At 44.8% G+C, this 12,976-nt stretch overlaps 1 protein-coding gene across 7 annotated transcripts in view; it reads right to left on the bottom strand.

Annotated features, from left to right (window-relative positions):
* The window catches only part of TEC (tec protein tyrosine kinase), a 52,842-nt gene extending 41,338 nt beyond the window's left edge, over nt 1-11,504 (bottom strand). For 6 of the 7 annotated variants that reach the window (XR_012628669.1, XR_012628668.1, XM_074866124.1 and 3 more), the window contains exon 1: nt 11,343-11,504. The gene's annotated coding sequence lies outside the window, so the exon portion shown is untranslated. Of the gene's footprint in view, nt 1-11,064; nt 11,264-11,342 lie in introns of those variants that run through there. The other variant, XM_074866119.1, reaches the window with a different exon arrangement.
* Nucleotides 11,505-12,976: the final 1,472 nt, after the last annotated feature.

Raw genomic sequence — 12,976 nt, forward strand, 5'->3', positions numbered from 1 at the left:
AAGGAAATGGGTGACGCTTGTGCAAAAGCTTTTCCTACTTCTCCAGGAAGCTGGACATTTAGAGGGCTGGAAAAAATAAATGTTCTATTAAATCAGAGGTTGAACCTAGTTCTGTTCAGGAATCCTAAAGCTCACCATTAAGTAGGAGGTCAACTGATATCGTACACAAACTGCAAATCTAAGAAAAGCAAATCAAATATAGGCGGAAGAGCGCTAAAAAAAAAAAAAAAGATCAACGATGCCTCAGGTTATCCTTCTTTTAAATTACTGTAGTCAGTTTAATTCACTTTCTTCACAATTTGAGTTTGTTTTTCCAAATGTTATACAATCTCAGGTAAGTATGTGATGTATCACACCAAAAATAAGCTCAATTTATTTCAGTATTCAAGATACTCTTTTGACATGGTCTAACTAAAATACTGTCATACATACAAATGATGACTTGCTTTATGCACAGGGAATGACTAATACTTCCTCAGTTAGTTCCCTTTCCAAACACTCTAAGATGAACTTTTTCCCCTAAGCTAGAGACCTACTTGTTCTCCAACTACTAAAGTTAACACTTTCTGCTCTGCCAGCATACACAAGTAACTTATACCAATACAATGACCCTATCTCTGCACCAACTTGAACTTGATCACAGTCCTGCTTTGTACCACTGGGCTGACATACCTCTTAAAGTGGAGAATGGTAGAAGTAAGCCACTTATTAACCATCTAACACCACTTCTCCTCCGGTCCCAAGTCCATTCATTCTGGAACCAATCTTCTACAATAACATTTCAACACATAAAAGCAACACCCAGCCTTCTAGATCATTACCTGCAATCATCTTAAAAGCTACCAAGAAAACGCAATCAGTGGCTGAAGGAAAGCTTTTCTGGCTTGAACATACTTTTCCAGCAATAAGCAAACCTGAAATACCCCTAAGGAGGCTGTCTGTTCTCTGCACCAAAGGACTGTCATGGCAAAGTGCCACCAGTACAGAGATGAACATCTTGAGCCACTCATTCTGGGGTTGACATACAAAGAATGCCATGAACTGGATTGGTTTTAAGTTTGATAAATGCTTTATGAATTAAAAATATATTTTCCATGTCTCACAAGAGGTATGTAGAAGTGGTCTGTAGGTACATCCCACACGAAGTAGAAGCAGGCATCAATTATGACTTCACTTCAACCACTCTCTGTCCCAGGCTACCCTTAAATGACCTGATACACCTTGCATATGTAAAAGCACAGTGGGTCACGGAGCACCTATAATTTCCTCAATGCCTGCAGGAAATCCAGTGATACGGATACACAGATTTTGAAATTCATCTTCAAAAGCCAACCTTTAGTTACAAAAGCTCAGACTACGCAGTCCATTGGAGCTCTGCTAGACCAGGTATAATGATCTGACAGTGCTCAAAAAGGTAGCAATTCACCCTCGCAATGTGCCAGCCAGCAGTACAATTAATGAGATGAGTTTATCTGGAGAAGTTCCTCAAAACTGAATTGAATCAAAACAGCATTTGCTTTTAAGACACCCTGCAAACATCAACTATATATTTGCTGTTTATTGCTAGGGAAGCAAGCTATTTACCTAGCAACCTGTCACCCACTTTTTGCGTTTATATTTTATTCACAAGAAATGTAAAGGAACTTTTTATTTCTTCAGGGAAACTACTACTTCCCAAACTGATATCAGGCTGTAGCTCTTTATGTGTTTGTCTTCTAAGATTATTTCTAGTATTTCAATCAGATTAGTCAGATGGAACTGTCTCAGCAGAATTCAGGTATAAATCACTTTTCATCACTTCTGCAGTGCTCCTCAAAATATTCTTTTTTTTTTTTCCTTTGCAGCTATATAGAAACCATATTACTTGACAAAATGGATAAAAACCTTGTAGCACCTGCAACATAAAAGCCAGCTGAGTGCTTTATATCTACAGAATGACAGCTATACATGCATCCTTTAGCCTCAGTGCAAAGGGACAGCTTTCGTAGAAAAACTAGGCCAGACCCATCTGTAATAAATTGGCTATGTCCCACCCAAGGACTGCCTAATCATAAAATAAGCATACGGCTTGGAAGAACTGCGAAGAAGCCATGAGGTCAGGGAAAAACTGCAAAAAAGTAGTTGGCTTTCAAGGGAATTTGTAGGGGCTTTTAGGCACGCAGCTTGAAGAAGCAGCAGCTACCTCTGGATAAGTACTAGGTTAGGGAGAAGTGATGGCTGCTGTATTGTTCTTTCATATTAACACCAATTTAACAGAACTAGATGAGATGGCCCTGAACCAGCTCCATTGTGGAGTGTTGTGCTGTTACTTTTTCCTGGGTTGTTGAAGACCACAGTCTACTCTCCACGTTGCTAAAATCACGATATTCTTTATATCTTTTATCGAGCATCCACCCTTCTAGGTCACTCATGTACAGTAGATGTGAGCCAAGTCTACTTCACAGGAATAGTTGTTAACAGCCCCATTGTAGGCACAAAGCCAACCATTCTCTCTCTAATAAAATAAGCTTAATAAAATCATATCCTCTTTTTAAAAGTTAGCCTTTTAGTTGCTTTTCAGATGGTCTATGAAGAACATCTTAGCAACAAGCTTTAATATTGAAGTTCAATACTGAAGTTTCACTGAGGTTATCTGAGGCAAGAGTTAACAGTTTTGTAAGCAAGAGATTAAGCACTGCTCTCCTATGCCCTGTACCCTCCACCAGGAGCAATTCCAACATTTGTACACCAGTATTATGCTTTTAACAAAATTAGACATGCAGAAGACATAGCTCAGGTAACCATATGCTATGTGGTAAGATTCTAGCAAAATGTACTAAAAATTTATATAACATGCTTTCCCCACCCTCCATTATAATGACTGTTTAATTCAAATCAAATATACCAGAAACTACACTATGTTTAAACACATTCATTAATAGGGCCACTAATAAGAAAAACACACACTTATATTAATAACTGGTTTTAAATAGAGACAGAAACAAGCACCCGCTAGTAAGAAATACTTCAATAATAAACAGGGGGATTTCAGCTGAAGACAAAGCTGTGAAGTTGACTCAGATGATTAACTACTGGCCACAGCTCACATGTTGGTACCCATGTTGACTAACGGGTATATTTCCCCTCAAAGTCTTTATTTTGAGGTAGTATTATAAGGCCACTGGATAACTCTAGCTTTTTTGCACCTACTGAGTGGCCCCAAACCTCTCTCATCCACTGAAAGTTACAGGCCAGAACTGCCTTCTGTTCATGAGGGAAAACCCAAGGCAGCAAGTGGGGGACAGGAAATACTGCAAGTTCCTGTTTGTCAAGTTTCCCCTGCATCGTTTTCACCAGGGTACGCCTCCTCTGCTATGAAATGAGCCCAAGACATTGAACCCAAAATGAATGACCAGTTACATTTCAGCCAAGATCTCATACTACTGTTCCCACATCTGGCAATTCAGGGCTACACATACCAAAGCAGTGGCGTTGGCGAGGTCAGCGTTCTTATCTTCTGATTCCAGACTCTTACCCTGTTATGTTGGATAGCTTACAAGGAAAATTTCACATAAATGAAACTCAAAATTCCCTCACCATCATACCACATCCTCACTTCACTGAGATGGGACAATATGACTCTTACTGCAAGAACTACCACTTGTTTGCACTCAAAATTGTAGAAGTAATGCTACCAGACTGAATTTCATGTTCTCATGCTTTCTGCACACCCAGCTGACATAGTACTTGAAGGACTGTACTTACAGCAGCTTTCATTTTCTTTAATCATCTAATAAAGCCTTTCAGTTTCTGTGTTGCTCTGTGCTTGAACCACATGTATGTTATGTTAGGGATTAAAAATTGAAAAATGGACAAAGACCTCTAAGTAGAATCCACACTGCTGGGTACTTTCTAGAGAAATACTTGGAAGAGCAAGACCTATTTTCCTGAAGTTACTGAGGCAGAACCCACAGAGTTCTACCCTTAAATTATTTGTACAGTTCTGTTAAACTGTTAAACTTTTACTTGCATTTCAGCTGCTTACTAATAAAGTGTCCACATACGGGACTGAAAATCCAGGCTGTGAGCTTGAAGAATTTCTTCTTCACATACGGTACAGCCTAAGCAACAAGGAATACGAAAGGACTCCAGTTTCATTCGTGTCAAAATGTAAGTATTAACTCAGGGAAAAAATTTCTCACTGAATCTGAAAATAAACACAAGTGAGGCAGTGCTGTGGTCTTGTGTTTTCTCTTTCCTCTCACTCCTGCAAGGTAGTGAACATCTCTAGCAAAGTGGCTTGTTATCTCTGCTCTCCTTGATGTCAGGGTGTTTCAACTGTTGTGAGCTAAACAGGGAATGAAAGCACTTGTCAGGTGTCACAAGACATTTATCATCTCAAGGAACAGCATTCAGCTTAAACTCTGTTTGAGCCATCATGCAAGATGGTCATTAATGCTTGATAGTATCTTACTCCTCTCTGATTACTTATGGTGAGACATAAGGATATTACAGAAGGGGCATCACCAGAAGTTGGGCTGCCACAATCTAGTGCCATTGATGTCAAAAATACAAGGAGTAAAGTTAAGGCACTGCAAAGGTGAGATAAGATAGTCCTTTATGGCTAGGTCTCTGGTTTTCACAGGAAGTGTCTGCTTCACACTGACTTGCAGAGTTGGTTTCAGTTCAAGAGATCCAGAAAAGTAACTAAACAAAATGGAGGGAATTTTGCTACTTACCCATGACTTTATTTTTTAATCAAACAGCTGTAATCCCCTTCATGCTTTGACAGAGTGTCTTGGTGGGAAGAGAGTTACTGCGATGACGGAAGAGCTGCCTGCAGCCCCCAACGCAGAACCACACCCCTCCCCGATCTCTCACTGCTCTCACACACCACAGCCTTTCATCATGTCATTCTCCCAAACTTCTCTCCCATAAAACAGACCTTCATGGTCCATCTGACACACCAGAGCTGTAAATATGCCTCCTCCCAACAACCGAACCTGCTCCATTCAAGCATCATCGAGGATGAATGAGAGGTCACCTAAGTGTCAGCCAGTCGCCAGCCTTCACTTCTGAGGGTCAGCTGGTCCTCACAGCCTATCTACCACTATAAAGCAAAGCAAAACAGCCCAACCAGCCATGGTCTGAATGAAACAGTGGCCTGACGGGAAAAGAAAACCACATGTGGCTACATAACTAAACATACCTCATAATGCCTTATGCATAAACAAGCTGAATTGAAGCACTGGTAGTTTTGAATCAGCCACTCTTAACACCCAAGCGCTAGATTTCTTCATGTTAATAAAATGTTCTTTCAAGCATCTTTGCTGGATACAGTTTAGGTAGCAATTTTACTTCCAAAAGATTCCAAAGTATATTTAGATTACCAGTTTAAAGGATCTCCTGTGGAACAGAAAAAGCGGTCCACTGAGCTCAACTCGGTTTACATGTTAAGAACACATCCCTCAAATTGGGTCACACAACCCAATGCGTGACAGGCCCCCTTCTCTTCTGCCACTGTAGCACTGGGAATGGCCATGGTTTGCAACTTTGGCTGGGAAGACATGATCATAATTGGGGAGGAGGGGCAGGGAAAACACACACACAATTATTATATCATCAGTAAGTTCGCAGATGACACCAAGTTCAGCGGGAGTGTCGATCTGCATGAAGATAGGGAGGCTCTACAGAGAGACTTGGAGAGATTGGATCGGTGGGCCAACGTTAACGGGATGAGTTTCAACAAGGCCAAGTGCCAGGTCCTGCACTTGGGCCACAACAACCCCATCCATCGGTACAGGCTTGGGGAGGTGTGGCTGGAGAGCTGTCTGGAAGAGAAGGATCTGGGGGTTCTAACTGACAAGCAGCTGAACATGAGCCAGCAGTGTGCCCAGGTGGCCAAGAAAGCCAACGGCATCCTGGCTTGTATTAGAAACAGTGTGACCAGCAGAAGTAGGGAGGTGATAGTCCCCCTGTACTCTGCACTGGTGAGGCCACACCTGGAGTATTGTGTCCAGTTTTGGGCACCTCAATACGAGAGAGTTATCGAGGTGCTGGAGCGAGTGCAGAGGAGGGCAACGAAACTGGTGAAGGGCCTGGAGAACAAATGCTATGAGGAGAGATTGAGGGAGCTGGGACTGTTTAGTTTGAGGAGGAGAAGGCTGAGGGGAGACCTCATCACTCTCTACAACTACCTGAAAGGACATTGTAGAGAGGTTGGTGCTGGTCTCTTCTCACACGTGATTAGTGACAGAACAAGAGGGAATGGCTTTAAATTCCAACAGGGGAGGTTCAGACTGGACATTAAGAAAAAAATTTTTCACAGAAAGAGTGGTCAGACAGCGGAACAGGCTGCCCAGGGAGGTGGTGGAGTCACCATCCCTGGATGTGTTTAAGGGTCGTTTAGATGAGATGTTGGGGGATATGGTGTAGGGGAGAACTTTGTAGAGTGGGGCTGATGGTTGGACTCGATGATCCCAAGGGTCTTTTCCAACCTGAACGATTCTGTGATTCTTTCTGCCAGGATATGGAGCTTAAGCCTGTGATATAGGACAACCTGTAATTCACAGGACAAGCAGCAACCCTGAATACATTAAAAATTTGACGTACTGTGGTTACCTGTAGGCTAGCACAGGGAACTGGACAAGAAGATTTGTGCATTAGGACTGCCTAGGACAGAATTACAATGGACACTATGTTCAGCTAAAACTAAAGGACAGTTATCATCTGGGTCTGATGGTGAGTTATGTGGCTATCCTGTGGAGAGAGGGGGGGAAAAAAAAAAAAAAAAAAAAGGTCTTTTCTGTTTAATAAGCATAAATGGTCAGGAATTGGTCCCAATCTAACACGACGGGGGACAGTGTACTCTCCAGCAGGGCAGGGTCCTGGTGTCCTGCCCAAACCCTGGTTCAGAAGGAAGAGCCCCGCTTCCTGTACTACCCAAAGTCAGTTAATTCTGCCCCATATTCAAGTGGAAACAAGGCCTAGATCTAAAGTGTTCTTACGATTTAATCAGATTGCAACTTGTAATAAGCAGCACAGGGCTGAACAAAACCCCTCCTGACAGGAAATTCAGCTGTGACCTACATGAGCATACATGTATGTCCTACATGTGGCAAAGTGGTACCCATTCATACATCCGTTGATAAGAGAAATGTGAATGAGGAAAAGCAAGAGTGCCAAGAAAGCGTTTGCCCAGGTCCCACATACCTCAGCACACTGCCATCTTTTTTTCTTTCCCTTTTCCCTGTGTTTGTTTAATGTCACATAGGATTTTTACCTTAAGAGCTGAAATAGGGTGGCCTAGTTGGCAGCCTGCTACTTTACCTCAGAAGAGGGACTGCGACTGCAAACGTGGCCAAACACTTCTCCTTCCCATCACGAACTGCTGAGTCCCGCAGCTGCCCTCAGCAGGTAGCGAACAGCTCTCGTACATCAGCTGTTGGCCAGGCTCGGGCTCTCCCAGAGCAACTCATCTCTCTGCAGCAGGCTCCCAAAAATCATCTCTCCTGCTCACAGTACCAAGGCTGGACCACACCAAGGTAAGCATGAGCTTCACTGAACCGCCCAGAATACAGGACAGAGTCATCCAACCAAGATGCATCTTTTCAGCCGTGTCATCTTCCTCCTAAAGGTTTGGGTATTATCAAAACCAAAGACTTCTCCTAGGTGATGTCATTCTTCCTAAAAAGGTAAACCCTGCCCATGATGGACAGACCTACTCCCAGGAAGCTTCTGCTACTGCTTCAGAGATATCATGATCCCATTTGAACACAGCAACCTCTTCACTGTGCTTGCAATGAACGGACCTTTCCTTATTCCATCCGACCTCCGTGTCTAGGAAATTGTAAAAACCCACTCCTCTCCCTGAAAAATATCTCCTACGATGAGATGCGTCTCCTCACATGTAAAAAGAAGTCTATCTGTTTTTCAAGGTTTTATCTCACATGGTATTTGCTCTGACTCTGAATCACGTCCCATGCAGCTGAGCCAGGGCAGGGGATGACTGAGAACTGCCAGAACTGTAATGGCCACGGGGCAGTGGTCAATCACACGCCTCTGCTCCCCAGTTCCTCTTCTGTCACGCAGACAAAAGGGCATACGTGTCCATCCAAACACTGACTTCCCTCACCTACACACTGCTGTCTTTCCTAATGCTTTTTCCTTTAGAAAATACACTTAGAAAACCAGACCTGAAGCAGGGGAGCAGAATGCACCTCTGCCTGAGGGCCAACACAGCAAACTGGGGATTTGCCTTTAGAAGTAACATCCTCCATTAAGAAAAATACATTTCTTGAGACCTGATTGGCCATTTGTTAAAATGCAGGTGCAATTTCACTGGTTTCTAGAGAGTATCTCTAATGGCTAGTGCTAGCATGAGGCCCTGGCAGGAAGAATTAGGGTAAACTGGGCCAATCTCTCTGCAGTGAGAAGGAGGTCTGTCAGGCTGCAAACAGTGTAATGAGAGTCCTCCCCTTGCATTTTGCGTAACAGAAAGCTATGGATCATTTAGTGAAAATCAGCGCTCTAACTTTCACAGTGCAACAACTGACTGACCAATGCTGTCAGTTTTTAGCCAAGGTATTGGTAATTCTGTACAAATAGATGCATCAACATAATAACAAAAATCTGTAGCAAAAATCCAACAATATATGACAGATGTCCTTCAGAAGCACATATGTTCTTTGAAATATAAAAAAAATCTACCACTTCAGGCCACCTTCTCCATGACAACCTTTACTCCACTCCATCCAAGTATATATCTTTTGATTCTTATGCTGGTATTTTTCTTATCCTATTTCTGCAGGGGAGCCATTGTAGACTGCTACAACTGATTCTTTGGCATACACAAACTTGTGTTTTTTTAAAGCACAGTCCAAGTTCAGCGGTGAAAAGGTAATAGGTTATTGAAAAAAGTCAAAACAAGCAAAAGTACAAAAACATCTTAGAGGTCAATGGTTAACAAGTGCTAAAGACACATATTCCACATCTTTGCGTTGACAGCAGGAAGCACAGACTTCCATTGTCTAAGAAACAGAAAATGTTTCACATATTTGAGGTAAATATTTGTATGAAACTTACACCATTCTGCACCTTATCTTGTGTACCCAGTTTATAAGCTAACACAACACAGAGAGAATTAAATCTACAACAGGTTCCCCCTACATTTGGTGGAGAGGAAGACTTTTCTTGATGCTTCCAAGCAATTCTGTGAAAGTAGCCACTTCCCAGTTATTTTAACTTTAATTACAGCATACTACACTATCACAGCATTTCTGAATACAATGTTGTTTCAAGGCAAGATGAAACAATATGGAGCTGATATTGTTTTATCAGCTCTATTTCATTTTTCTCCCTTTTCAGCTGTTGTAGGCAGTCAGCCAGGTTACTAGATACATTGCAATGCCAAATCCACAATGCTGAGCCCACAGCTAAGAATTCAAATATAACTTCAGACATAATTCTAGCTGCCTCACAATCAATGGCTTTAAAAGATTTAAAAGATTTTCAGAATTCTACATTAACATCAAAAAAAAAAAAAAAAGGTGGGACTCCTATAAATTTTGAAGGGTTAATAAAATTGGGTTTGGCAACTGAAAACTAGAGTTACTTCAGGACAGAGGCCTAACTGGCACTCTGTGAGCTCCAAATCTTCATTTTTTTATTTTCACACCTGTGAGATTATCTCATTAAAAAGAGAAAAAAGGAGTAACCTTAAAGAAAAAGGAGTAACCTTAAAGAAAAAGGAGTAACCTTAAAGAAAAAGGAGTAACCAGGTGCCAAATACAACCACATTGCTCTGTTTTCAGTTGACAAGCTCACATAAAAATCATTTCGTTCAAAACACTCATAATATTCATTTAAAAATTTAGCAGAACATGTAAAGCACCCTTTCATTGAGGGCTAAATGCAGAGACAAATGTGATTATTTCACCATAAGATGTAATTTCTCAATAAATAAAACACGTAAAATAAAATCTAGAGAAATATGAAGACTATCAGAGGAGAGTATGATAACAAAAGGGCTGTAGTCCCCTTACAAACCACAACCATCAAAAGGCTATGAGTAGCACCCTGCCTGGGAGCTACCTCCCCACCTACAAGAGCAGTGCCTGTGAAACTAGACCAGGACACCCAGAGGGCCTCTTCTGCCCAGGTGGCATGATCCGAGCAGCACAGCTGCTCTGCTAAGAGGAAAGAGGAGCATGTGCAAATCACTCTAGGTACTCCTTCAAGTGTAACTGGAAGCCTATTTGTACAGGTGCTGCTTTCCGATGGGCCAAAATACCCTAAACGTTTGTATGGCAGCCATAAGTAACAACCCATCTTCCAGTCACTGGAGAGTTCTGAGAAATTAAACAGCAATACTTCACCCTGCAGCCACACTGTATCAAAGGGGAGACAGACCGATAAAGCATCCCCAACGTCTACTCTAAAATGAAAACAAATGCTCCAGGAGCAACTCCTTGCAAGAAACCTTTTTATCTGCATTTCTGCTACAGTCAGTTTTTGCATCTACAGAAGTCTCACTTATTTGACTCATAAAACAATACTAAGTGTTTCAGATCAGCATCTGTCACAGAAAGGTACACATCTGTCATTCCAAGAAGAGAGCTCATGGACATGTCTACACTGAAAACTCAGTTTACAGTTCAAATAATTATTGGTGCCAACTTATAGAGACGCAGAAAGGAAGCCTGTGGACAAGCACCACCAGAGCATCTAGTCACCCCACTGTGTGAGCTGCAAGTACACTGTATCCCAGTACAGGGCTACATAAGAGCAGTCACCACCACCAAGAAGGGACAACCACGCTGTGGGACAGGGAGAATTACAAAGATGGCTGAGCTCACACACAAGGCTAACTGTGCTTTGAGACAAGGTGGAAGAGTCTTAGTAAAGCATAGCGGCTACACGGATATAAGGACTCAGAGAAGAAAGTCACGTAAACAAGGAAATACACAGCAACTGTTAGCTTTACACTGGATTTGGCAGCCTGGACTACAACGCATTACATTACACAAATTACAGCGATTTTAAGCAAAGGTTTAAAATGCAGCTTTTGTCATAGGTCCCGCTTACAGATCCGTACGGCACTTGGACGTCAAGGAAGGAACACCTCTGCTCTTGGGGCGTCGCGCACGTTTTAAGTTGCGAACAGCGGCTACTGCTGGGTGCGCTCCGTCAGCCGCCGCCCCACAGCGGGCCGAGTCGCCACCGCCCACCGGGGGCTGCGGCGGGGTGCGGGCTCGGCCACCTGCGCTGGGGACAGCCCCGGCTGGCAGCCCGGCGAGATAAACTCCCCCTCGGTCTCTCTGCGGGGACGGCCCCGCTGCTCGCCAGCCCCGGCTCCGCCTTACCTGGGTGTCCCGGACCCGCCGCGGAAGCAGCCCTGGCGCCGGCGGAGCGGAGGGAGGCGGGAAGCAGAGAGGGAAGCACCGCACTGCCCCGCTCCGGCCCGGGAAGGCGGCGGTGCCCGCGGCGGCGCCTCCTCCTCCCGCCGCTCCGCCGAGCGCGGCTCCCCGCGGGGCAGCGGCGGAGGAAGAGGCGGGGGCGGCCCCTGCGCCGGAGTCCGCTCCCCTCCCCGCCCCGCCGGAGTCCGCTCCCCTCCCCGCCCCGCCGGAGCCCGCTCCCCACCCCACCGCGGCGGAGCCCGCTCCCATCCCCGCCCCGCCGGAGCCCGCTCCCCGCCCCACCGCGGCGGCAGCGCTCGGGCAGGTGCGGGGGGGCGGAGGGAAGGTGGCCCACATCGAACAGAGCCGGCAGGAGCTGCCCGGAAACGTGGAGGTGAAGTGAAAGAGAAAGGGAAGTTATACAGCTGGAAGCAGGGTGCAAAGTCTGCCCCAAAACCCAGGCGCACCCCTGAGCTCGGCACTAGCTGGCTTTAAAATGTGTGTAAGCGGCGCTTTGGCTCAGGTGCTCTCGTTACAAACCGCGGCCAAGAGCCAGTACTCAGTGGGCGGCGGGGAAGCGGTGGGCACAGTGCTCCGCTACCCCAGCAGGCTGGGTACCCTTAGGCTGCTCCTCTTCAATGCCCATCACAGGTCTGCTCATGCTTCTTCTCTTAGCACAGCCTTGCCTATAGAAACTCAGTCTGCAAAACCTCATCGAGAGAAAAAGAGCTTGTAAAGTTCAGTTGAAATACATCTCGTGTCTCTAAGCATCAGCCTAGAGGAAAGCAAGCAGGGTCTATGCTCACAGAGTTGTTTTGTTGTGACTAGTGTACAATAGCTGTATCAACACAGATGTCTTTCTGTTCAGCTCGGAGGAAATGACTTACAGAGTCTGTTTTCACTTGGGGGATTTCTCCAAATTATGCTTTTGGTGCTGCGGCCATGGCTGCTGTGTCCGTCACACTACTGCTGAGCCCAGGGAGTCACAGGGTCACGTCCCTAGTGCGTGGGGCATCTCTGGTACAAACACGCAGGCAGTCCCCATGCAGTCACTTCATGGTGACCAGTCCCACCAGGCTGCTCTCACCACCCTCCCCCCGCTCCGTCCCCACACCTTTGTAGTAGCACCCACTCAGGTGTCCATGCAGAGCTCCTTACCCACTGCCACTGATGTGGTCAGTTTTTCAAAGCAGGCAACTTTTGCTTCATTTTTCAAGCAACAGAAGCTGCAGCTTTCCCCACCCTGCCTCTGCTGTGACAGGAGGGAAGGACAATAAAACTGAACAGTTGCTTATGGAGGGACTTGGAATAGCTTTACCCCATAAGGTGCCATTTCTGAGCTCCTGAAAGAAGTGTCATCTAGCAGAGCAGTAATGCTATAATGTGACTTCACCAGCAGCAACTACATTACTCCTGAGGCTTCACCCCAGAGCTGCAGCAGCAGCAAAGGGACAGAAGCACATCCCCATGGTCCAAACCACATGGCTAACTTCCGTGCTGACAGTATCCTTCCTACAACTACTGATCAGGAGTTAACCACTTTGATGTTGATCAGTCAACTAACAGCATTTGTGGTGGAGGTGTGGATCACGGGTTTTTTG

Source organism: Strix uralensis, chromosome 4 (genome assembly GCF_047716275.1).
Source record: "Strix uralensis isolate ZFMK-TIS-50842 chromosome 4, bStrUra1, whole genome shotgun sequence".
Taxonomy (NCBI): domain Eukaryota; kingdom Metazoa; phylum Chordata; class Aves; order Strigiformes; family Strigidae; genus Strix; species Strix uralensis.